Raw genomic sequence first — 18858 nt, 5'->3', positions numbered from 1 at the left:
ACAATGCTTGCAACATCTGGAGTCAACTGTATTTGATAAGAGTAAGAATCATTATTTGGGAAGCAAATGAGGGGAAGACAGAGATAGACTCTAGAGCCATGGGTAATTTGTGCCCTACTAATTCTTTGGCAATGATAAGTAATAGTAGTGTATGTGTGAGGATGGGGGGCAGGCAGGAAGTGCATTTTGCAGGTGTCAGTTTACAGTTGGTGGATCTAGCTAGCAGAACAGGGTCATAGAATCGTCAAGAAAAGTTGACCCTCAAAGTTACAAGACACCTTGTGGTCTTCCTTCTCCATCATTTACCTGTGTTTGAATCCCTGCTATCACATCCTCCTGTCAGGGTCACTTTATGACTTTCCTGGGCCCCAGATTCTTTTGCTTTTGTAGGCCTTTGTTTCATAAAAATATTTAAAATTATGTTTTGTGATTGTATTGTCATAAAATCAACCATAATCCAGGGTATTCATTCCTACATATTCATTCTTACTATATTTTTTCTTTTGATTTTAAGAGAAATTAAAATATTTTTTCAGGATCCTGAAAGAATCCTGGGCCCTACGGTTTTTGGCCTCCTGTGCCTAGGGGAGAAGCTGGCCCCATCTGCAGAGAGGAAATAGACTCGCTTACTAAGGGGTCCGTATATTTCCATTTAAAGGCAATTTTAATTGATAGAAAGTCATTTACTTTGAGCTGGTTTGATTTTTCTTCTTTGAAAACTTCTATTCATTTTTCTCCTAGTTCTTTTCGGGGGGGGGGAGGGGGATGAGAGTGAGAGAGAGCATATTTCCTCTTCCTCTGGTCCTGTGTCCTACAGCCTGGTTATCCCAAATGTAGGCTAAGGACCAGGAACATTGACATTGCCTGCAGGCTGACCAGAATCATAGAGGCCTGGGTCTCACCTTGTGCTTACTGAATTGGAATCTGCCTTTTAACAGTCTGCCCCAGGGAGTCACATTCACATAAAAGTTGGAAAAGCATTGTTCTAGAGAGAATAATCTTAGCAAATATTTATTGAATGCTATTTTCTGCTGGACATCATTTGAAGTGTTTTAGGTGGATTGTCTAATTGAGTGAGTTTAATTATTTTACAGATGCATAAAGTGAAGCACAGAGAAGTCAAGTGACTTGCCCACAGGCATCCAGTGAGGAGTGTAATGTAGTAATTCAAAGCAGCCAGTGTAACCCCAGCATCTATGCCAGGGATCTGTGGGTCAGTTTGCGCATGCTCCTGTGCCCATCTCCTTTGTGAAGTTGCTACTGCCCTCCTAACAGGTCAGATTGCCAGGGTGGGAACAATTCTTTTATTTATTTATTTTTTTAAGACAAGGTCTCACTATGTAGCACAAGCTGGTCTTGAACTCACAGCGATCCTCTGCTCCTGAGTACTAGGGGTACAGGTGTGTGCCGCTGCACTGGCCTTAATTCTTCCCTACCTCTTAACCCCACCCTCTCATTTTAGCAGGCTGAAGGACTGGTGGGTCGCAAACCAACAGCAATTCACAGCTATTGCAAATCAGTAGCAATCCATAGCTATTTTGCAGCCTGTTGCTCAGGAGGTCTGCTTAAAACAAATAAGCAAGCAAGCAAACAGTAAGTCAAGCTACTTGGATTCTCACTCAATTATGTTTAAATGTTTAAGTGAAATAGTTGGAAAGAGTTTGCTTGTTGTTCTGGAGCAGGAAGGTGTGGATAGCAGATGGGTGGCCTGTACATGAGTTACATAAAGAGACTTACCTATAAAAGAGATGTTGAGTTTTTGCTATCTTAGTATCTGGAGCACTTTCCATTCAAATCCTCTCTCTCACTCATTTATCCAAATTTCTAAGCCAAATTTCCAATTTTCTTGGGAGTCTTTTAATGTACCCTGAGAAGCCCTACCACAACCCCACTTTACTTGAGCTAGCTCAAATCGGTTTTTGTTCATTATCAGAAAAGCCACACACAGGCACATATTTCAGAGCACCTGTGCACGTCCCTGAGCTATTGCTTTTCTGTGGGAAGCAGTTTCTGTCCTTTCAGTTAATTCTTACACCATGTGTCCACTCGTCCTCCTGGTTCTTTCCCTCTGGAACAGACACAGCCATTGCCTTCAGAAATGGACTAATGTGGGGGCTGGAATTGGAAGCGATTTTTATGGAGCAATTTGATGGTCAAAGAGTGGGCCTGCCAGCCTCAGAATCTCTTCTGCTGCACCTGGCCAGACTTAAAATTGGTTTTGTGTACGGGAGAGTTATGACTAACATCTAAGAGCAAAGCTCTGTGAGAGAGTAGGAGTTGGTCCCTTAAAAAAAAGGAGCAGAAATCAGGGGAGAAGGGCGAGAGGGGTTTCCCCAAAGCTGGCCCTGTGTTGACAGCATTTCAGAGAAGCCCCGGTCCAAACCCATCCCTCTAACTTGGGGAAGGAGCAGCGTGCAAACAGGCAGGGGACGGGGTTGCAGTGGCGGAGAGGAACTCCGGCTCATTCCCCCTTGTGATTGTCGTGTTCAGGTCAGTACTAACTTTAGCCCTGCAGTCTTCAAATGGGGACAGTCCACTAGTGGATTAAAGTCTCCTGAAATGACTAAGAAGCTTTTAACCAGAGATCAGAAGAAAGGAAAGAAAATTGTTTCATCTATTCTCTGCCCAGTGCATGATGACTTCCAGGGAAGCCATTCTCCAGTGTTTCACAGTATAATGACACTTTCTATTCATATAGCTTTGATCTCCCAGGAGCTCAAAGTTCTTCACAAGTGTTTCATCACCTACTTTCAGCTAGGATGCCTGGGAAGGAGGGAGACAATAAGGACAGCATTTGCTTTATTTTCTGCCTCGAACTCACTCCTTTAGCTGAGACCTTTGCCCCTCGGAAGAAAAGGGTGAGTGGGAGCAAACCCAAGGGCTCTATCACTGTTTAAATAGGCTCACAGTATTGTCTTTCTACTAACTTCAGGCTGGATGTTCAACTACCCACTACTATGTAATTATACTCATTCGCTCATCATTTGTCTATTTCTCCTCCTCCTCCTCTTCCTCTTCTTCCTTCTTCTTCTTTTTGGTTTTGGTTTTTTGGGACAAGATCTCACTATGTAGTTCAGACTGGCCTTGAACTCACAATGTATAGCCCAGTATGGTCTCAAACTTGAGGCAATCCTGCTTCAGCCTCCCAAGTGCTGGGATTACAGGCGTGCACCACCATGCCACGCTATTATTTGTCTCATTTCAAAATGAAACGAATGCCCTCATTTTGGTTGGAGAAACTGAGGCTCAGAGATGCTGTACAGAATGAGTGAGTTACCACTGCAGGCCCTTGGTGAGTCTGAAGCAAGTATCACCAAATGTACAGCTCTGACTTCTTCCTGCTTGTGGTGAGCTGGGGGAAGTTCCAGAACTGAGATGGGTGTGACTCTACAGGTTTGTTTGTTTGTTTGTTTTTTAGTTACTAGTGATCAAAACATTGAGTCCTTTTTAGTTTCTTTTTATTCTGAGGTAGGATCTCACTAAGTTGCCCAGACTGACCTCAAACATGTGATCCTTCTGCCTATACTGTCCTCACTGCTGGGACGACAGGTGAGCCCCACTGCATCCAGTTCTGTGACTCTCTTAATCTGAGGAAACTTGTCCTCAGGTAAGTTTAAGGAAAATGCACCCTCGAGCTGGAAGGCACGCCCTGAGCTGGCTGGCTGTCTTACAGGAGCGGCTCTCCTCAGACCCACATCCTGTGCAGTTCTCATCAGACCAGGCTGCCTCTCTGGGAATTGAATATCTCAGAGAGGATCTAACCAGTCTTTCAAATGGTGCCGGGACATAAATAGCTTTTGCAGAAGAATGTTGCCTCAGTGATGCGATGACTGACTCAGCATTGCATTGAATTAGCAGCAATCTGGTGCTCCGGGTAATGGGGTGATGGTAAATGAACAGTGTTACATTTTTATCCCGTGAATGAGTCCTTAGTGAAAAAGACAAGTGGCTTTCAGGTGTCTTGCCACAAGATTTCAACCACTGAGTCACTCAGCTGCATGGAAGAACAAGAGACATCACAGAAATCTCCTCATGATTCAGTGGCCGCCAACTTGGACAGTCCCCAGTTCCCACTTTAGCATCTTTCTTGAGTCACTCTACCGCACAGTCAGTTTCCCTTCTGTAGAGGCACAATAGGAGGAAATTCTAATGAAGGGACAAAGCTGTCACTGTCCCATCTGACCCAACATCTCCAGAGAGAACAGGCTACCCATGCCAGGAAAAGCTGTTCCTGAGAGGAACCACCTGTGGTAGTCATGTCAGGACTTTGAATTACTGGCCATACACAGCAGGACTGATTGATGTGCCGACTCCTCTGGTTGCCATGGATACCAGGCAATCCCTGCAGAAAGTCTGATCAGGTGACCCTGCTCAGCCTCTGCTGTTACGATGGGAGGTGCGATGGAGTGGCAGGAGTACTGGCTTGGAAATCTTCTCTCTGTCATTAACTGACTGTGTGACATTAGGTAGATTAGGATCTCTCTGGATCTGAGGGCTAATGCCCGAGGTAGCAGATAGGCAAGAAGCACATGATACATTCAAATGCTTCTGGGCGACAGAATGGATTGTCTGGATATCAGACGATATGACTGGGGGGGGGCTACAGGAAACTGAAGGATAGATGCCTTTCCTACACATATTGAAATTTTAGCACAAACACACACAACACACACAGAAGGCCACAGGTTAGGCCAATAAAATGCCAAGAGGTTGACTTAATCTGATATCTAGGGTTTCCAATCTGTTCTTAGAGATTGTGAAACAGGGTAAAAAGCTGAATAAACTTTCTAGCTCCACTTGATTATAGTTGACTTTAAAAATTCTTAATTTTAGTTCAGTGTTGTGGAATATGACCATAGTCCCAACATGCGGGGCAGCTGAAGCAGGAAGATCCCAAATTTGATCCTAGTCTGCACAGTTTAGTGACTTAACAAGACCCTGTCATAAAGTTAAAAAAAGGGGGTGGTGGTGCTGGGGATGTAGCTCAATGCAAAGGTCCTGAGTTAAACACCAGGGCTAGAGAAGAGACTTACAGCAGTTTTGTTTTTTTTTTTTTCCCTCCTGTACCAGGAATCTAACTCACGACTTTCCGCTTGCCAGGCAGGCCCTGTGCTGCCTGAGATAAATCCCCAGCTCCCCTCACGGCGGTCTTGTAGCTCAGTGGTACACTGTGTCTCCCGCTAGCTCTACTGTGTATAACACCTCTGGATATGTGGGTATGATGAGAATGGTTGCCCAGGTTACTTTTCAGGGACTTAAAGGTTGCTTTCATCAAAACCACTGACCCTTCACTTGGGACTGTCCGTGTCTGAACACAGGCCACCCTCAGATCATGCTAAGGCCTTGATTTTCTGAATGCATGTCCTTGAAGGCATGTGAAGATGGATTACGCACTCGGCCTGCTGATGACGTCACCTCCAATCATTTTTCACCCCTCTCTTTATGCCATAAGTGTCTCTCCCCTTGGGAATAAACTTTCTTGTGCAAAACTCATTTCTTTTTTTAGTAATTGGTATATTGTGCTGTGGGCAAAAGGGGACTGGTTTGGTAAACGTTGCTTCTAGTTTTAATAATCTAGACTTTAACTAGAACATGTATTCTTACATACTTACATTTCTAATTCAACTATTTATCTGATGTATCTTTATGAATGTGAGGCAGGATAGGTATCTATACTGGAAACAGAGCTCATGGGAAATGTAGACCACATAGGCTTTCACAGGGTAAAGTTAAATCAGAGCCAAAAAACCTGGGTCAAGGTTATTGATTAGAAAAATATATTAACTGTAGGGGCTAAATGATGGTAGGGTGTTACTCAGAGGTCATGTGAAGTCCTCTGGGCCACTGCTATGGGAAGACAAGGAAAATAATCATTTTATCACACACTCCTGGCCAGAGCCCGATTAGTATCCCACCTCCAAATTGTACAAAGGCGCAAGTGCAGGGCCCGTGTTTGTCTCACTAAACACTGTACACGACCCTGGTGCTTGACGCTTAGTAAAGACTCAATGAATACATGATGAATGAGTGAATAAAATTAGCCCCTAGGTTACAGTATCTTTTAAAAATCCTCTAATAAGAATTTTGATTGTGCAATTTATTTTAAAATATAGATGCAATCATGCCAACTCTGCTTAAAACCTTTCACAGGCTCCACATTACCTGCTCCACAAATGTCAAGCTTCTGGGCATGGCCTTCATTTCTTGCCATGTACCAATTCCTTCTTTCTGTTTAGTTTTATCTGTGCATGATGCTGTTCTCCTATTCTTCCTGGCCCAGCTTAGCTCCTCATTGTGTGCCTGGCCCTGTTTAGTTCATTTTATATGCATTATCTTACTTAATGCCTAACATCAACATTTTGAGGTAGGTATTAGATGAAGAGATGGATGAAAGGTGCTTATGTAATTTTTTCAAAGTTGCCCATCAGAAAATGATTGGACTATGGTTTAAATATAGCATGGACTGACTTCCAGGGCTTGCTTCCTTTTCTGCACATGACAGCTTCTGGGAAAGGGACTGCTGGATGCTTCTGGCTTGGTCCTCCCTTGGGTCAGAGATGTCTTCTGGGCTAGAAGTTAAGTAGTAGCCACATTTGGTGAGACACAAATCCCCAAAGCCACAGAGGCTTTGACAAAAATAGACTGCTGGTTCTACCCCTTCTAGCTCCGATTAAGCACCGGAAGGACATATGAAAACACCAAACATTCTCTGTGGGGAATCTTTAAATGGGAAGGAAGCATGATAAAATTTACCTTTTCTTGGGAAAGCTCCAAATTTAGTGGATAAAAGTAGCTGGGTATTGTTGCTTTTGTTTTCACAGCTGCTGAAATTGCACTTGCTCTCCTGGTTCAATTCATGATAGCTTCAGTCGAAATTATATGTGTCTAAAGACAGGAGATGCAGGTCAGAGCTCCTGAATGGACATTGTCCTTTGTTTGAATGGGACTAGTTCATTTTAGCTCAAAGCAGCCCTTGACCACAAATGAATGTGCAAAGCTTCCAACCATCCCTAAATAGGGGACTTTACATGTATATACTCTCAACAACATATATATTGCGCTTGCATTTATTTTGGCACTTGGCAGGAGACATGGTTGGCTCCTTTTTCATTGGAACACAGCGAGAAGATTCACAGTTAAATAAGCTCTTTGCAGGCTTGTATGGAGGAATAGCAGTACACTGGAGGATGATCGCAAAGATGGAAATGGAGGTAGAAGTGTATAATCACAAAGGCAATAGTGTGGTAGTATAGCAAAAAGGGGGTCTGTAAGGTGAGTTGGGGGTGTTCACCCCGGGGAAGATTTCTCGGAGAGGCTCACTTGCTCTGGACAGGACAAGATAGACCTCTTCTCTCACTCTGGAGGGCAGAATATGGACTACAAAAATGTCAGAGCAGAGAGATAATCATGTATATGTAGAAAAATCTTTAGCTTACTCCTAAAGATAGGGAGTTTGTACAAGAAATAATATGTTCGGCCGGGGATATTGCTCAGCGGCACAGGCGCCTGCCTGGCAAGTGCAAAGTCCTGAGTTTGATTCCTGGTACTGGGGGAGGCAAGGGAACCACTCAAGAAATAATATGTTCGGAACAAGGGAGGGAGCTACTATTGTTGTGACCTTCTCCCTGCCTCTGGGGTGCCTTCCAATCAGGGGAGCAATGACAAGGATTACAGCACTGGGGGAGAGGTCATACCTGATGTTCCCTTCTAATTCTAAGAACTTAGTTCATGGCTTAACAATTTATATACTGATAGCAGTTGCTCTTTTGTGAATAAATATGACAAACAACTTAGCAGTGTTTGTTGGAGAGAACATATCTGTGCAGTAAAATCTCATTAATTCATTATAAGTAAAGGCAAAAGTCAATTTGGCTGATGAAGTTAATTATGAAATGCTTGAAAATAATGAGATAATTTTTCTTTTTTTAACTTTTTTTTATTAGTATGCATTTGTCATACGTATTGATCATATTCATCATAGGGAATTTGTATCTGTACATAGTATATTTTAAGACTTCTTTTTTTCTATGTCCCTCCCCTCCCTTCAACTCTTCCTCTCCTCCCCATTTATACCAGCTTTGTTTCCATTTTTTGCTTCCATTCTTTTTTTGTTCATTCCTTTCCCCTCCCTTCTTCCTTGTTCCCCATTTGAACATGCCCTTCCTACCTCCCAATATCTAATCTTCTATCACGCTTCTTATTTACCCTTTGAATTTCTCACATAAGAGAAACAATGCAATATTTAAATTTGTGTGTTCAATTTATTTCACTTAAGGTTATGTAAGAGACCACTTTTATTCCTTTCAAGATCTTCAATGCATGGAGTTATGTCTATCAAAGTTACCAGACCAAGATCTTGCCTTAATGAACAGAACACCAGGGTCGCTCTCTTTGCTTAGATTAGAATTAAAGCATTTATAATTCTGAGTGTCTAAAACAATTGACTCAAATAAACAGGCCTTCAGTACTTTATTTAAGTATTTATGTGTTCTGTCAACTTTTCTTTTTTTCTGTGGTAGGGCAAAAAAGAAGCTTCTATTTAATACCTGTCAAAATGTCACAATTAAAAACAACAGCACATCATGAATAAATTGACTTTTTGCCATATTTTTGTGAGGCTGATTCTCTGTCTTCTAGCTTGGATATTAGATTGCTAAAGAGGCAGGCATAAAACTCTCTGAATGGCTATTTTTATTTAATGGGTTGGCAAGGAATTGAATTTAATAATTTGTTCATCAAACCTTAACGTTCAAGAAACTACATATTATATGACTGATTCCATTTATCTGAAAGGTCCAGAGTAGGAAAATCTGTATGGACAGAGTTGATAAGCTGTCATCTAACGCTTGAGGTAGCTTGATGCAAATGGCGAGCGACTGCCAATAAGTATGGCTTTCTCCTTAGGTGATGATAATGACCTGAAATTGATTGCAGTGATGGTTTTGCAACTCGGTGAATGTACAAAACAGCATGGAATTGTAGACTTTAAATAGGTGAAATATATGGGATGTGAATTATACCTCAACAACTGTCAAGAGTGTGTTAAGAGCAGAAACTGTTCCAGACACTGGAAGAATTATGTTGAACAAGAGACAGTCCCTGTCCTCACAGAGCTCACAATGCAGTGGGACAGCCAGATAACAAACTTATAAAAACATCATTTCAGGGAGAGCTAGAATTCTGAATAAAATACAGCAAGATAAGGAATAGAGTCATGTGTGTGTCCATATGTGTTTTTGTGTGTATGAATATGTGTATAGCATATATATACATGTGTATACTGTGTACATGTGTGTATACATTTTCTGCTTTAGATTTGATGGATAGGGAAGCCCTCTTTGGGGCACATACTTTTTTTGTTTTTAAAATATATATTTTTTAATTGGCATAATTATACATATGTATGATGTATATGGTGTGATACACATTTCAAGACATGCATATAATCTGTAATAATCATATTGAAGTAACTGCCATGTCCATCATCCCAAATATTTATCTATAACTTTTGAGCAAAGATCTCAGTGAAATGAGGGAATTAGCTATGCAGATAGCTGGAGTAAATTTCAGGCAGTACAAAGACTCAGAGACAGAACATTTTAGTTTGTCCAACCAGGAATAGAAACAAAATGCTAGTGGCAAATAAAGTTGGACATGTTGGCAGGGGTCATGCCATGCAGGAAATAGCCATGGTAATATCTGTCAATTAAGAGTTCAATCCTAGCACTAAGAATTCTTGCTCACTTTGCATTCCATGTAACTCACTCACTTTATCACTGCTGGGACAAAATACCCGAGGCCCACAACTTAAAGGAGGAGAGGGTTATTTTGGATCACAGTTTCAGACCATGGCCGTCTGGCTTCCAGGCAGAACAGGATGTCAGGGGGCATGGTGGGGGATGTGGTAGCAGTGAAAAGTTGCTTTACCCATGGCATCCAGGAAACAGAGAGAAAAGGCAGAAGCTGGGGACGAGAACATATCCTTCCAGGTCACACCCCTAGTGTCTGACCTGCAACCAGGTCCCACTGCCTAATAGCACACTGAGCTCCTGAACTCATCAGAGGCAGAATCCACTGACGGATATGGTGCAATCACCTTCCAAACCCAGGAGACTTTTGGGGGAGCATTTTCGATTTAAACCATAACATGCTGTTCTGTCCATGAGTCCTTTTCATAAGCATTACCTTGTTGCAGTGCTCGCAGCAAAGCTGCAAAGTTGTTATTAGCACCTGGGCATGATGGCACACACCTGTAATTCCAACACTTCGGAGGCTAAAGCAAGAGGGTTACAAGTTCAAGGCCAGCCTAGGCTACCCAGTGAATTCAAAGGCCAATGGCCTGGGCTGTATAGCAAAACCTTATCTCAAAAGAAAAAGAAATGTTGCTATTATCCATTCTATTCCAGTCTATAGGTAAGGAAAATGTAAGAAATTGTCAATAATTTTGCTCAAATTTTGGTCCACTTTAGGACATGGTATAAACTTAAGTTTAATAATTTTATTTCTTCACATCATAAATCAGTATGCTTTACAGGGCTTAGATATAGACTCAATGTATGTTGATTCGGTTTATTTCTTTGAAATCACAAAGTGAGTGGCTGGCCAAGTTGGGTTTGTTGCTATGCATCTCACCCCAAAGACAGTGCTTTTTGTGTTGACTCACGTGGCCACGTGACTTTCCCTTTGAATCACAGAACAATGAGATGCCAGGATCTTCAGGGATCACCTCTCCAGCGGACTCGTGCTAACATCTTCCAAAGCCTGTGACATTTATGTGGTTTTCCAGGACGCTACTGCAGAAGATTTGTCAGCCTCTCATATTATACATTCCCATTTTAAAGAGGAAGGAAGTTTTTCTTAGCATATTTCTTTAGATAACTTATATGTAATTAATTTTTACCAGTCAGTCCATATAGTTTGGTAAATTCTGTCTCTGCCTCACCATTCGGACTTCTTTTTAACTAACCCTACCATAGCTCACCTGTACTTAAATTGTGGGTTAAGAGGTTGAGTTCAAATTCTGGCCCCACTTTCAATAGGTATATGACCTTTCACAATTAGTCACCCTGAACATGGAGACAGTAATCATACTTCATAGGTTAGTTTTAATAGTTAGGTGTGTCTGTACAGTGCTCAGGGCAGAGCCAAGATCAGAGCAAGCCCTCTCTCTGGTAGCACTTGCTGTAGAACTGCAGCTAGAGAGATAAGTGAGGGCCTTGCTAGTGAGTGATTCTCACTCACTAGCTGAACCATGACAAGTCTACAGGTAAAAACTAAGGTTGATTAACTCCTGAGAATTCTAAGGGCTAAGGGAAGGGTAATTATTGAGTGTCTCCAAGTACACTACCCCATGTCAATCTCAGGGGTTGTTATTACACTCTCCAGTTGGTAGTTATTTTTACCAAGTGGTGGTAGAGATCGGGGGTTGGATTGGAACAGGGGACGTGTGATTCAGGAGGACACTATGGGCAGGAAAGAACACCACCGATAAAAAACAGCTCTCTCCCTTAAATTGTGGAAGAGGCAGACTGATTTCTCTGCTGCTGTTTCCCTGTTCGCATGATTGTTGTTGTTGCCAGGTAACTGCCGGTACAGGGACTTTGGGTATGCTGCTGGGTGAGTGGGATGGAGGTGCAGGGAGGCAGAGGTCAAGGTCAAAAGGCATGGAAACAGCGGTGTACGCACAAAGTAGGGTCCCTGAGATCTCCTCTAGGTCTACGGGAAACGTGGAAATAATGAGGAAATTTTCAAAGAAAAAACCAGTAAATATATATTCTTGAAAAAAGAATAAAGATTTTGGTTTACTCTTCCTCTACTCCTTTAGAAAGAAAGCTTAATTCCTCATAGATCCCAGGAAACACATAAGTATGTGTGTGTGACTGCTGGTTCGTCTTTAAATTCCCCATTCAGAGGACAGCAATTCCTCCAGCTCAGCGTCCAAGGTCAGGTGCCCCAGTGATACACACTGTCAGCATTCGAGAGAAAATAAGTTGTCTTATTAGACTCAGAAGGCCCTGGGGAAGCCATCTCTCATGTTCTTTTTCTCTCACACATTAAGCACTGGTTCTATTCCTAAATGAGGGGTAACATAATGATGCAAGAGAAAGAGCAGAAAGCAAAGCCAAACAGCAGCTGACTGCAACCAGCGTATGTTACTGTGTGTCTGAAAGCCCAGCACACTTGTGAGTGTAACCCATTTTTTATATGGACAAAACCATGAATGTCAGCTAGAAGGGACCTGGGGGATGGTCCAGGAAGATCATTTACTTCAGGGATGAGGAAAGACAAGTCCTTAATCAGGTGCAATGATGAGACTGCAGATCAAGCCCTCTGAGAGAGAGAGAGAGAAGATCTCTTTAATTCCTTGGCTTCCACACCTTTCACTATCTTACCATTAACCTTCAGCCTCGTGCCTCACAAAGTAGCTCTGAAACTCCCCAGCCTGCTGCACAAATTGACCTCTTCGCTTTGCCCAGACAGAAACGAGCCTGTGACTAATCTCTGAGCTGTTTCCCAGACTCATACTAGGTCTCAAGGTCCTTTATTGGTTTATTCTTGTTAAGTGATTATTACATCAGCTTTCTCCATCAATACATGTTTCATTGACTGTAGCTAAAGCAATTTGGTTTTAATTTCTTCATGCCTTCATTTTTGGAATCCATATCTTAATTACAATGTTGGCCTCAAAAAAAGACGCTTACAGTATAGCTCGTATAGCCCACAGAGATGGTGGCCAATGTAGAATGTGTTAGATTCTTTCAATTCTTAAAAATAACACTGCCGGGTGTGGTGATACACACCTATAATCCCAGCATTTGGGAGGTTGAGGCAGGAGGATCTCTGGGAGTTCAAGGCCCAGCCTGGGCTACGCGGTGAGATCCTGCCTTAAAAAAACCCACCAAATAATTGACCTTAGATAAACTGGAATTTCATTACAAACTCTAAGCTGATAATTCTAAACTGCATTTAATGGTAGTTTATTTTAAAACATATATTTTCTTTACATACATTTAAAATAATGTAGGCTACTCTTTATTGATTATTTACTATGTGGCAGATACTGAAGCATCCACATTCTACATGTCATTTTATTAAGAATTGTCAACAATAAATTGATTATGTCCATCTAACACAAGTACAAACAAAATTCAACAATTGGTTCAAGGTCACCCGGTAAATGGGATTCTTAAAAAATAAAGTCCGTAGGTCATGCTTTTGTCACAATAGCAGTTTGACTCCGTTAATAAAATGTTTTGCCTTGATTGTCATCTTATATAAATGAAATTACAGTGTAATGAATTAGCACTTTATGGGCCTTGAACAAAGCAACTGTCAGTTCCCTGTTGCTGTATAGCAAAGTTCCCCATCATGTAGTTGCTTAAGCTAGCATTCCTTTCCTTGGGAATCAGTTTTGTTGAATGAGGATCTCTGGCTCTGAGTCTCCCACAGGCTGCAATCCGGGCTTCATCTGCGCTGCAGGCATCTCTAGGCTGGGCTGGGAAGGGTCTGATTCCAAGCTCACTCGTGTGGCTGCTGGCAGACCTCAGTCTGCTAGTGCTGTCAGTGATCCTTCAGTTTCGATTCCTTCCTGGTTGTTGGCTCCACGCCACTGTAGGCCGGATAGTGACTCCGAAGACATGGGACCACAATCTCAGGAATCTCTGAATGTTGTTTTACAAGATAAAGTTTCCTTTTAAAAAATTAAACTAAAACATGCAGAGCATAAATTTTATGATATAATAAACTTTTAAGCAGCAAGATTAAGTTAAGATTTTTGAGATGAGAATATTATCCTGGACGATGAGAGAGGGCCCTTGAACACCATCAGAAGCATCCTTATAAGAGGGGCAGGGGAGATTAGACACAGGAGAGCAGGAGGAGGCAGAGTGACCACAGAGGCAGAGGTGTGTGACAGAGCTACAGATCAAGGGATGCTGAAGCATGGGAAGCTGGAGGAAGCAGGAATGGATTCTCTAGGGCCTCCAAAAGGAAACACAGCCTCACCAGCACCTTCACTGGCCAGTGAAATGAATTTCTGACTTCTGGACTCTAGAACTCAGAGAATACCTTTCTGTTGCATCATCAAATTTGCATGGATTTGTTGCGGCTGCCACAGGAAATAGCATGCTGCCCTTGGTCCCTTTCTCTAGTCTCGGTGGACTACTTCACAGCATGGCAGCTGGAATTATCCAGTGAATGAGCAAGAAGAGCCAGAGACACCGGGAGCAAGGTGCAAGTCACAGTTCAGAACTAAATCTTTGAACTTAGAGGAAAGAGACCCCATGGAAGAGAAATAGTTCATCTAGGCTTGATACATATTTTGTTTCTTATTATTCACAGAGAAGTGATTTTGTTGCTGGGTTTATGTGAATTGAACGTGTTGTTGTGTCATATTTTTTTTTTTTTTTCAATCTGGAGAGGTATAGTCCATGGAACATGGAATTGATGAACCTATCCTCAAACCCCTGCCCTCTTTTCTTTATTACGTCCTGTTGCCACCCCAGGGCTATGATCTGGGGCACAGCCTCCCACATCTCCTATTGGCTTGCCGTTCTGTGTCCCAGGGTTTCTTGAAGTGTGTTTTGCTGGCCCACTAATCCCAGTCAACTGAAGGACTTGATGAAAATGTGGCTGTCCAACCCCACTCTATTAAATCTACTAAATGTGGTGTGGGATCCAGAAACCTCTCTATATTTTTAAATTAGATTTTATGGGTACATTTTAGATATACATAATAATCACATTCAACCTTCTATATTTTAAATTAGTTTCCCAGGTGATTCTTATGCACAATAAAGATGATGGCTATAGCCTCAACACTATTCCCTGCTCAAGCAAGTTTCATAGCCAGCTATTTGTGAATACAGACAGCTCTGTATCTGCTCTCTGATATCCATGTTTAACAATCTCTTTTTGGAAAGTATATCTTAATTCAATACTTCCTACTTGACAGCAACCAAAGGGCTGGTGGTAGGCAAAATGGTTTTAGGCATTACATATGTGATCATTTAAAATTTTATATATTGACTAGATACTAAGTCCTCATCGGCTCTGAACCTCCCTACACTGTCCCTGTGCTGACAAGAGAATTATAATACCTTGGCTCCTAGCTTGAGTATTTAGGTCAATTCCCTCAACTCCCCGGTTAATATTAGTAGATTCTATTCCAGGAAGATTGTCTTGGTCAAGCCTTATTCTCACCTTATAATGAATCAACATAAAAATACATGCAAAGGATTTAGGATCAGCTACAATGTCAAAGAAAGGTATAGGAGAATCAGGATCTTGAAACTATGTTAACACCATTGTCAAGATTCTTTCAATTATTGTTTATAGCTGGTTGATAAGACTTATTTGATCCTTTTAACTGGGTATTACCATCTTTTCAGGTGGCATATTTTCTTAAGGAGCTGTCTTCTGCTGCTGCTACTACCATACACTATGCATTCAAAATTATAACTATCATCATATGGGCAAAATCTTTAGCCTCCAGTCAATTAATACTGACCTGTGAACATAGAGAATCACATCATATTGTGACTGGTTTGCGTTTTGTTTACTTAAATCTGAAGTAAATAAAGAATAATTTGGCACCGATGGTTACATATTTTCTTCTGACCACTCCATTAGACAGAATACTGTTGACTTCAAGGATCTGGCTAGCTTGTCAGGATTGCACCAGCATATATTCCTAATGTCTTAGTTACCTTCCCAGCACCCACTATTTGAAAGAGGAGAGATTTCCATCGGCTCACACTTTCTGTGGTCAGATGGCTCTGAGGCAGAAACAGGATGGCAAAGGGGCCTGGTAGAGGAAAATGTGCTCAACCCATGGCAGCCTGAAGCAGAGAGAGAAAGGAGGAGCTCAGGAGGAGATACACCTCTTTTGACCAAGCCTCACCTCCTGACAGCACATTCAGCTGTGAACTCATGGAGTAATCCACTGAGGAGTATACCATCTCCAGGATCTAATCACCTCCTAAACACCCCTCCTCTGAATACATAAGGGTTTTGCCCTCATTCTGGATTTAAACCATAATGTCTAATGTTATTGGACAGTGTCAATGAATACTAGAGGCAAATCTGTCTCCTTTTGCTACTTTCCTCCTTGCCTTGAACTATGGCCGGTCCTTGAGATTATCCTTGGCTCTATTTGCTTTGCTTCCTCAGTCCCCAGGCTGTCCCTGGCTACCTGGAGCTCCAGGGTAGCACTAGGTTTGAGATATGGGTGAGAGTTACATGAAGACATTTTTCCAGTCCTGTCCTGGCCCAGGCTTATGCCTGGGTCCAGATTCAAGTCACGGAACACTGCATTTGCCCTATACTGTCAGATCTCTTAGTCTTTTGCTATCTGAAGCTTCTTGTCAGCTAACAAGTTCTAGCAGAACAAATGATATTAAAATTCAGGATTATACTTTTTGTAGTCCTTAATGAGTTTTCCCAGGTAATTAATTTCCTTGACTGTCAGGCATATATCCTTTTTAATTCAACACATGGAAATATGTAATCTTGCCTCAAAATTGTGTTAAATTGAGTTTTGATTAACCAAAAAAACTGTATAGTTGTTCCTAAGTATCTGCAGGGTGGTTGTTCCAAGCTTCTCTGCCCCCTGCCCCACAAATACCAGAATCCTCATGTGCTCAACTTCCGTGGATAAATGGCTTGGTATTTGCATAAAACCTATGTACATCCTCTGATATACTTTGAATCATTTCTGGATTGCTTACACCTAACGCATATGAATATTATATATAAATAGTTCTTGTGCTATACTTTGGGGGAAATAATGGCAATGTAAAAAGTCTGTATGTGCTAAGGATAGATTCAGTGTGTTAAAAAGAATTTGATCTTTGGGTGGTTGGATTCACAGATGCGTAACCTGCAGATAGGGATTGCTGACTGAATAACACCTATATCACTGATTATGTGGAGTCACACCTATCCACACAGCATTTGAATTTCTGAACATCCTATTGTGAAGTGCATTTATCTCACTCACAAACTTTAATATATAAATTTTTTTTTCAGAGCAGACCATGAAACCATGAGGTGTGCTTTAAGTTCCCAAAGTGACCATTCAACTTGGTACAATTAAACTGTGATGGTTTCGCTTTGTAATGTCTACAAAGCCACGAAAGCATTGGGGTGTCTTGCCAGGACTCCACTGGATGCATATGTGCAAGAAATCATCATCTATGCAGAGCTTCAGTTTTTAGTTATTTTTTATTCTCTTTAATGGTGTGATCAATCTTGCATTCATACATCTTACATCTGGTAATCTGAGCAACTTCGTTGAAGATAACAATATGTAAAATAACAACTACTGTTAATCCCTATCATTTTGTTTTGAAACACTGCATCATTTTTATTGTTTTTGCTTTGTTTTGTTTTTGTCTATTTTGTTATTATTTTGTTATTTTTTAAAATTCTCTTTAAAATAAAAAAAAAGTAGAAAGAGAAAGAAATCATCATCTAAGTTTCCAGGACTCTTGATTCTTTCCAAGGTGGCTGCTATCTTGATTTTGATTCAAACGCTCCTGCAAGGCCTTCTACTCCACCAGTCTTGCTTTGTCCTACCATGCTACATCTCTGCTTATCAGTCCCTACCAACATCACAGACAGCAGCCAGTCTCTAATAATAAAGTCATAACCAGCCCAGATGCTTCACAATGGCTATTATCACTCTAATTCCCGGCTGCCTTGATGAACCAGAGATTATTTTTCTTGAAAATAAAGAACAGAAATTTCTTTCCTACATATCTGGAGGCTGGGAAGTCCAAGACTCAGGGGATGCATCTGATGAGAACTTTCTAGCTGGGCCACCCCATAGCTAGGTTAGAATGGTGAGGGACAAATTTGCCCTTTTATAAGAAACTGGTCCCACCATAACAGAACAAATTCCTTTGCAAGCGCAGATTCCTAATGGCTTGGTTACCTCACTAACGATAGTCCTACCTCTTAGTACTGTTACAATGGCAATTACATTTCAACACAAGCAGAAAACTTTTTTCCCCCCTGAAGTTGTATTCTCTCCAGAGAGAGTGACCAAAGGCTTTAAATTCTATAAAAACTTTAACATTAGCCAGTAAGAGAAAGAATTTGGAGTGAATGGTTTACATCTTTCCCAGGCTTCAAATATCTTATCATTTAATTGTTTCCTTATTTGCCCATTGTTCATTTATACATTAATAAATATTTATTTAGTACTTAATGTTGGAGAGGTTCTGTTTCAGATACTGGGAGTGCTGCAGAATAGAAGACAATTCCTGTTTTAAGTGCATTAAGGTTAGTACTGTGTGTGTGTGTGTGTGTGTGTGTGTGTGTGTGTGTGTTTGGGGGACATTGCTTATTTTGTAGCAAAATCTCCCCGATTTCTTGGAAGAGGGAAACTATAGTTTTCACAGAATACCAGTTCACATCCGGGGAATGTAGTTTGGGAAAAGACCCAGGTAGTCACCTATGCTATATTTCTTTCTTTTTCTTTTCTTTTTTTTAAGTGAACATAAAAAAGAAAATTTTTTTTTTTTATCTTAAGGGAGGAAGAGGAAACAGTGCATATCAGGTGTACAATATTATTGACATGTCAGATGTGTTCAAATTCTCAGATTTAATAAACTATGTTTGTAAGGAATGACATTTGTAAAAATTTCTGCTGAGAAAATGAAGCTACTTAGGTACATAACAAGTTTTGGTACTGATTTTATATATCAGATGTTATACATCTTTGATCTTCAAGTTATGTCAAATAGATTTCAATTGTTTGCTTTTTAAAGAAGTTCGTGTGACACCCTGTGTTGAAGTTAGTATCTCATAAAAACACTAGGAATACTTTCTTGCACTAACAGTCAACTTACTGAG

The 18858-nt window shown here is 41.1% G+C and overlaps 1 long non-coding RNA gene across 1 annotated transcript in view; it reads left to right on the top strand.

Moving 5' to 3' along the window:
* Window positions 1–14120: 14120 nt before the first annotated feature.
* The window catches only part of LOC102020082, a 10292-nt gene continuing 5554 nt past the window's right edge, over window positions 14121–18858 (top strand). Inside the window, exons 1-2 of the long non-coding RNA XR_259503.1 lie at window positions 14121–14230; window positions 18234–18285. This is a non-coding gene — a long non-coding RNA (uncharacterized LOC102020082). The remainder of the gene's footprint in view (window positions 14231–18233; window positions 18286–18858) is intronic.

Source organism: Chinchilla lanigera, unplaced genomic scaffold, assembly GCF_000276665.1.
Source record: "Chinchilla lanigera isolate Chin_1 unplaced genomic scaffold, ChiLan1.0 scaffold00005, whole genome shotgun sequence".
NCBI classification, from domain to species: Eukaryota; Metazoa; Chordata; class Mammalia; order Rodentia; family Chinchillidae; genus Chinchilla; species Chinchilla lanigera.
Note: the sequence above shows the minus strand (reverse complement) of the source record. Positions and strands in the feature narration are given on the sequence as shown.